The following is a 6,431-nucleotide window of genomic DNA, read 5'->3' on the forward strand; positions in this document are numbered from 1 at the left end:
AAAACCTTGCTCAGATCTATCCAGGGGAATGGACTCGTCCTGCAGGGTGGTAAAGGACACCCCCATGGTCGAGTCCATTTTATCAATGGACTCGACCATGGGCTCAGTAGAATAGGCGCAACTAGCATTCTTCGCACCCAAATCGTACATTTTTTATGCAAAACACGTCGCGCCCCCTAGCGGGGACGTCCGGAACTAATTCAAGGCCACGTTTGAGGTCAAACAAGGTTATCCAAGGTCAAACAAGGTCAAACAAGGTCAATCAAGGTCAAACGGTATTAAATTTTTTGGGCCGTTTTTCGAGAAAAAGTTTCGAGTTTGAAGGTCGTTCTAGAGGTCAAATAGAGGTCAAATAGAGGTCATTCAGGGTCGTTCAAGGTCAATCAAGGTGACTTCTAGGAAATGGACTCGTCCGGGGGGGGAAAGGCCACCCCTCGGGCGAGTTCATTAATGGACTCGTCGGAGGGGCGTCCTTTCCCTCCCCGGACGAGTCCATTAATGGACTCGTCCAAGGGGTGTACCTCCTGCTGGAAGAGTCCATTTTCTGAGTTTGCTTTTTATGGTCTTCTGCAGCATTTTCGTGAGGTGGCGCTGCACTTTCGTAAGAGTACATATTACGCAATTTGATTACAGGGCTCGAGATGTTTGGAAAGTCCGGTTCCTACAACCAGCACTGCTTAATATTCAATTCTGTAAGTCATCTAAGACTAGACCACTCACCTTTCATCGTTTACCAAACATTCTGCACTTTGCCATCAGGACCCATGTTTTATATGACCTGAATTAATTTTATTAAACATTCGCTCAAAGACACACAAAGTTTAATCACATAAATGCAACTGAATAACCATTACAAACGAATTGACACTCGACATTAAGTTTTGGAGTCTTCCGTTGCGAAACTGGGAGAACCCACCATCCTGTCCGTTTTATCTGTGTTTGCTGCAACCAAATTTTGGTGGTCGTTCTTCCTGTCACATTTCACCTGCAAAATAAAGAGCTGAATATGTGTGCTTAGTTTTAGCTCAGTAGGGGCACTTTTATTATTTCACTAAACATGAAAAAGAAGGCAAGACTGACCTCTGTCTCTTCTGATGCCAAATTTTGGTGGTCGTTCTTCCCGTCCCATTTCACCTGCAGAATAAAGAGCTGAATATGTGTGCTTAGTCTCAGCTCAATAGGAGCACTTTTATTATTTCACTGAACATAGAAAAGAAGGTAAAACTGACCTCTTTGTCTCTTCTGAGGGCAAATTTTGGTGGTCGTTCTTCCTGCCCCTGCTCACATACAGAATAAAAAGCTGTATATGTCTGCTCAGTTTCAGCTCAATAGGAACATTGTTATTGTTTCACTGAACATAGAAAAGAAGGCAAGACTGACCTCTTTGTCTCTTCTGAGGCCAAATTCTGGTGGTCGTTCTTCCTGTCCCTGCTCACCTGCCGAATAAAGAGCTGTATATGTGTGCTCAGTTTCAGCTCAATAGGAACAGTTTTATTATTTCACTGAACATAGAAAAGAAGGCAAGACTGACCTCTGTCTCTTCTGAGGCCAAATTTTGGTGGTCGTTCTTCCTGTCCCATTTCACCTGCAGAATAAACAGCTGAATATGTCTGCTTAGTTTCTGCTCCCTAGGAGCACTTTTATTATTTCACTGAACATGGAGAAGAAGGTAAGACTGACCTCTGTCTCTTCTGAGGCCAAATTTTGGTGGTCGTTCTTCCTGTCCCATTTCATCTGCAGAATAAAGAGCAGAATATGTATGCTTAGTTTCAGCTCAATAGGAGCACTTCCATTATTTCACTGAACATAGAAAAGAAGGCAAGACTGACCTCTTTGTCTCTTCTGGTGCCAAATTTTGGTGGTCGTTCTTCCCGTCCCATTTCACCTGCAGAATAAAAGCTGAGTATGTGTGCTAAGTTTCAGCTCAATAGGAGCACTTTCATTATTTCACTGAACATAGAAAAGAAGGTAAGACTGACCTCTTTGTCTCTTCTGAGGCCAAATTTTGGTGGCCGTTCTTCCTGTACCTGTTCACCTGCAGAATAATGAGCTGAATATGTGTGCTTAGTTTCAGCTCAATAGGAGCACTTTTATTATTTCACTGAACATAGAAAACAAGGTAAGACTGACCTCTGTCTCTTCTGAGGCCAAATTTTGGTGGTCGTTCTTCCTATCCCATTTCATCTGCAGAATAAAGAGCTGAATATGTGTGCTTAGTTTCTGCTCCCTAGGAGCACTTTTATTCTTTCACTGAACATAGAAAACAAGGTAAGACTGACCTCTGTCTCTTCTGAGGCCAAATTTTGGTGGTCGTTCTTCCTATCCCATTTCATCTGCAGAATAAAGAGCTGAATATGTGTGCTTAGTTTCTGCTCCCTAGGAGCACTTTTATTCTTTCACTGAACATAGAAAAGAAGGCAAGACTGACCTCTGTCTCTTCTGAGGCCAAATTTTGGTGGTCGTTCTTCCTGTCCCATTTCACCTGCAGAATAAAGAGCTGAATATGTCTGCTTAGTTTCTGCTCCCTAGGAGCACTTTTATTATTTCACTGAACATGGAAAAGAAGGTAAGACTGACCTCTGTCTCTTCTGAGGCCAAATTTTGGTGGTCGTTCTTCCTGTCCCATTTCATCTGCAGAATAAAGAGCTGAATATGTATGCTTCGTTTCAGCTCAATAGGAACGCTTTTATTATTTCACTGAACATGGAGAAGAAGGTAAGACTGACCTCTGTCTCTTCTGAGGCCAAATTTTGGTGGTCGTTCTTCCTGTCCCATTTCATCTGCAGAATAAAGAGCTGAATATGTATGCTTAGTTTCAGCTCAATAGGAACGCTTTTATTAGTTCACTGAACATGGAGAAGAAGGTAAGACTGACCTCTGTCTCTTCTGAGGCCAAATTTTGGTGGTCGTTCTTCCTGTCCCATTTCATCTGCAGAATAAAGAGCTGAATATGTATGCTTAGTTTCAGCTCAATAGGAACGCTTTTATTATTTCACTGAACATGGAGAAGAAGGTAAGACTGACCTTTTTGTCTCTTCTGATGCCAAATTTTGGTGGTCTTTCTTGCTGTCCCATTTCACCTGCAGAATAAAGAGCTGAATATGTGTGCTTAGTCTCAGCTCAATAGGAGCACTTTTATTATTTCACTGAACATGGAGAAGAAGGTAAGACTGACCTCTGTCTCTTCTGAGGCCAAATTTTGGTGGTCGTTCTTCCTGTCCCATTTCACCTGCAGAATAAACAGCTGAATATGTCTGCTTAGTTTCTGCTCCCTAGGAGCACTTTTATTATTTCACTGAACATGGAGAAGAAGGTAAGACTGACCTCTGTCTCTTCTGAGGCCAAATTTTGGTGGTCGTTCTTCCTGTCCCATTTCATCTGCAGAATAAAGAGCAGAATATGTATGCTTAGTTTCAGCTCAATAGGAGCACTTCCATTATTTCACTGAACATAGAAAAGAAGGCAAGACTGACCTCTGTCTCTTCTGGTGCCAAATTTTGGTGGTCGTTCTTCCCGTCCCATTTCACCTGCAGAATAAAAGCTGAGTATGTGTGCTAAGTTTCAGCTCAATAGGAGCACTTTCATTATTTCACTGAACATAGAAAAGAAGGTAAGACTGACCTCTTTGTCTCTTCTGAGGCCAAATTTTGGTGGCCGTTCTTCCTGTACCTGTTCACCTGCAGAATAATGAGCTGAATATGTGTGCTTAGTTTCAGCTCAATAGGAGCACTTTTATTATTTCACTGAACATAGAAAACAAGGTAAGACTGACCTCTGTCTCTTCTGAGGCCAAATTTTGGTGGTCGTTCTTCCTATCCCATTTCATCTGCAGAATAAAGAGCTGAATATGTGTGCTTAGTTTCTGCTCCCTAGGAGCACTTTTATTCTTTCACTGAACATAGAAAAGAAGGCAAGACTGACCTCTGTCTCTTCTGAGGCCAAATTTTGGTGGTCGTTCTTCCTGTCCCATTTCATCTGCAGAATAAAGAGCTGAATATGTATGCTTCGTTTCAGCTCAATAGGAACGCTTTTATTATTTCACTGAACATGGAGAAGAAGGTAAGACTGACCTCTGTCTCTTCTGAGGCCAAATTTTGGTGGTCGTTCTTCCTGTCCCATTTCATCTGCAGAATAAAGAGCTGAATATGTATGCTTAGTTTCAGCTCAATAGGAACGCTTTTATTAGTTCACTGAACATGGAGAAGAAGGTAAGACTGACCTCTGTCTCTTCTGAGGCCAAATTTTGGTGGTCGTTCTTCCCGTCCCATTTCACCTGCAGAATAAAAGCTGAGTATGTGTGCTAAGTTTCAGCTCAATAGGAGCACTTTCATTATTTCACTGAACATAGAAAAGGAGGTAAGACTGACCTCTTTGTCTCTTCTGAGGCCAAATTTTGGTGGCCGTTCTTCCTGTACCTGTTCACCTGCAGAATAATGAGCTGAATATGTGTGCTTAGTTTCAGCTCAATAGGAGCACTTTTATTATTTCACTGAACATAGAAAACAAGGTAAGACTGACCTCTGTCTCTTCTGAGGCCAAATTTTGGTGGTCGTTCTTCCTATCCCATTTCATCTGCAGAATAAAGAGCTGAATATGTGTGCTTAGTTTCTGCTCCCTAGGAGCACTTTTATTCTTTCACTGAACATAGAAAAGAAGGCAAGACTGACCTCTGTCTCTTCTGAGGCCAAATTTTGGTGGTCGTTCTTCCTGTCCCATTTCACCTGCAGAATAAAGAGCTGAATATGTCTGCTTAGTTTCTGCTCCCTAGGAGCACTTTTATTATTTCACTGAACATGGAAAAGAAGGTAAGACTGACCTCTGTCTCTTCTGAGGCCAAATTTTGGTGGTCGTTCTTCCTGTCCCATTTCATCTGCAGAATAAAGAGCTGAATATGTATGCTTAGTTTCAGCTCAATAGGAACGCTTTTATTATTTCACTGAACATGGAGAAGAAGGTAAGACTGACCTCTGTCTCTTCTGAGGCCAAATTTTGGTGGTCGTTCTTCCTGTCCCATTTCATCTGCAGAATAAAGAGCTGAATATGTATGCTTAGTTTCAGCTCAATAGGAACGCTTTTATTAGTTCACTGAACATGGAGAAGAAGGTAAGACTGACCTCTGTCTCTTCTGAGGCCAAATTTTGGTGGTCGTTCTTCCTGTCCCATTTCATCTGCAGAATAAAGAGCTGAATATGTATGCTTAGTTTCAGCTCAATAGGAACGCTTTTATTATTTCACTGAACATGGAGAAGAAGGTAAGACTGACCTCTGTCTCTTCTGAGGCCAAATTTTGGTGGTCGTTCTTCCTGTCCCATTTCATCTGCAGAATAAAGAGCTGAATATGTATGCTTAGTTTCAGCTCAATAGGAACGCTTTTATTAGTTCACTGAACATGGAGAAGAAGGTAAGACTGACCTCTGTCTCTTCTGAGGCCAAATTTTGGTGGTCGTTCTTCCTGTCCCATTTCATCTGCAGAATAAAGAGCTGAATATGTATGCTTAGTTTCAGCTCAATAGGAACGCTTTTATTATTTCACTGAACATGGAGAAGAAGGTAAGACTGACCTTTTTGTCTCTTCTGATGCCAAATTTTGGTGGTCTTTCTTGCTGTCCCATTTCACCTGCAGAATAAAGAGCTGAATATGTGTGCTTAGTCTCAGCTCAATAGGAGCACTTTCATTGTTTCACTGAACATAGTAAACAAGGTAAGACTGACCTCTTTGGCTCTTCTGAGGCCAAATTTTGGTGGTCGTTCTTCCTGCCCCTGCTCACCTGCAGAATAAAGAGCTGTATATGTGTGCTCAGTTTCAGCTCAATAGGAACATTTTTATTGTTTCACTGAACATAGAAAAGAAGGCAAGACTGACCTCTTTGTCTCTTCTGAGGCCAAATTTTGGTGGCCGTTCTTCCTGTCCCATTTCACCTGCAGAATAAAGACCTGGATATGTGTGCTTAGTTTCAGCTCAATGGGAGCACTTTCATTATTTCACTGAACATAGAAAACAAGGTAAGACTGACCTCTTTGGCTCTTCTGAGGCCAAATTTTGGTGGCCGTTCTTCCTGTACCTGTTCACCTGCAGAAAGTATGAGCTGAATATGTGTGCTTAGTTTCAGCTCAATAGGAGCACTTTCATTATTTCACTGAACATAGAAAACAAGGTAAGACTGACCTCTTTGTCTCTTCTGAGGCCAAATTTTGGTGGCCGTTCTTCCTGTACCTGTTCACCTGCAGAATAATGAGCTGAATATGTGTGCTTAGTTTCAGCTCAATAGGAGCACTTTCATTATTTCACTGAACATAGAAAACAAGGTAAGACTGACCTCTTTGTCTCTTCTGAGGCCAAATTTTGGTGGCCGTTCTTCCTGTACCTGTTCACCTGCAGAATAATGAGCTGAATATGTGTGCTTAGTTTCAGCTCAATAGGAGCACTTTCA

This window comes from Ornithodoros turicata, chromosome 10, assembly GCF_037126465.1.
Source record: "Ornithodoros turicata isolate Travis chromosome 10, ASM3712646v1, whole genome shotgun sequence".
Lineage (NCBI taxonomy): Eukaryota > Metazoa > Arthropoda > Arachnida > Ixodida > Argasidae > Ornithodoros > Ornithodoros turicata.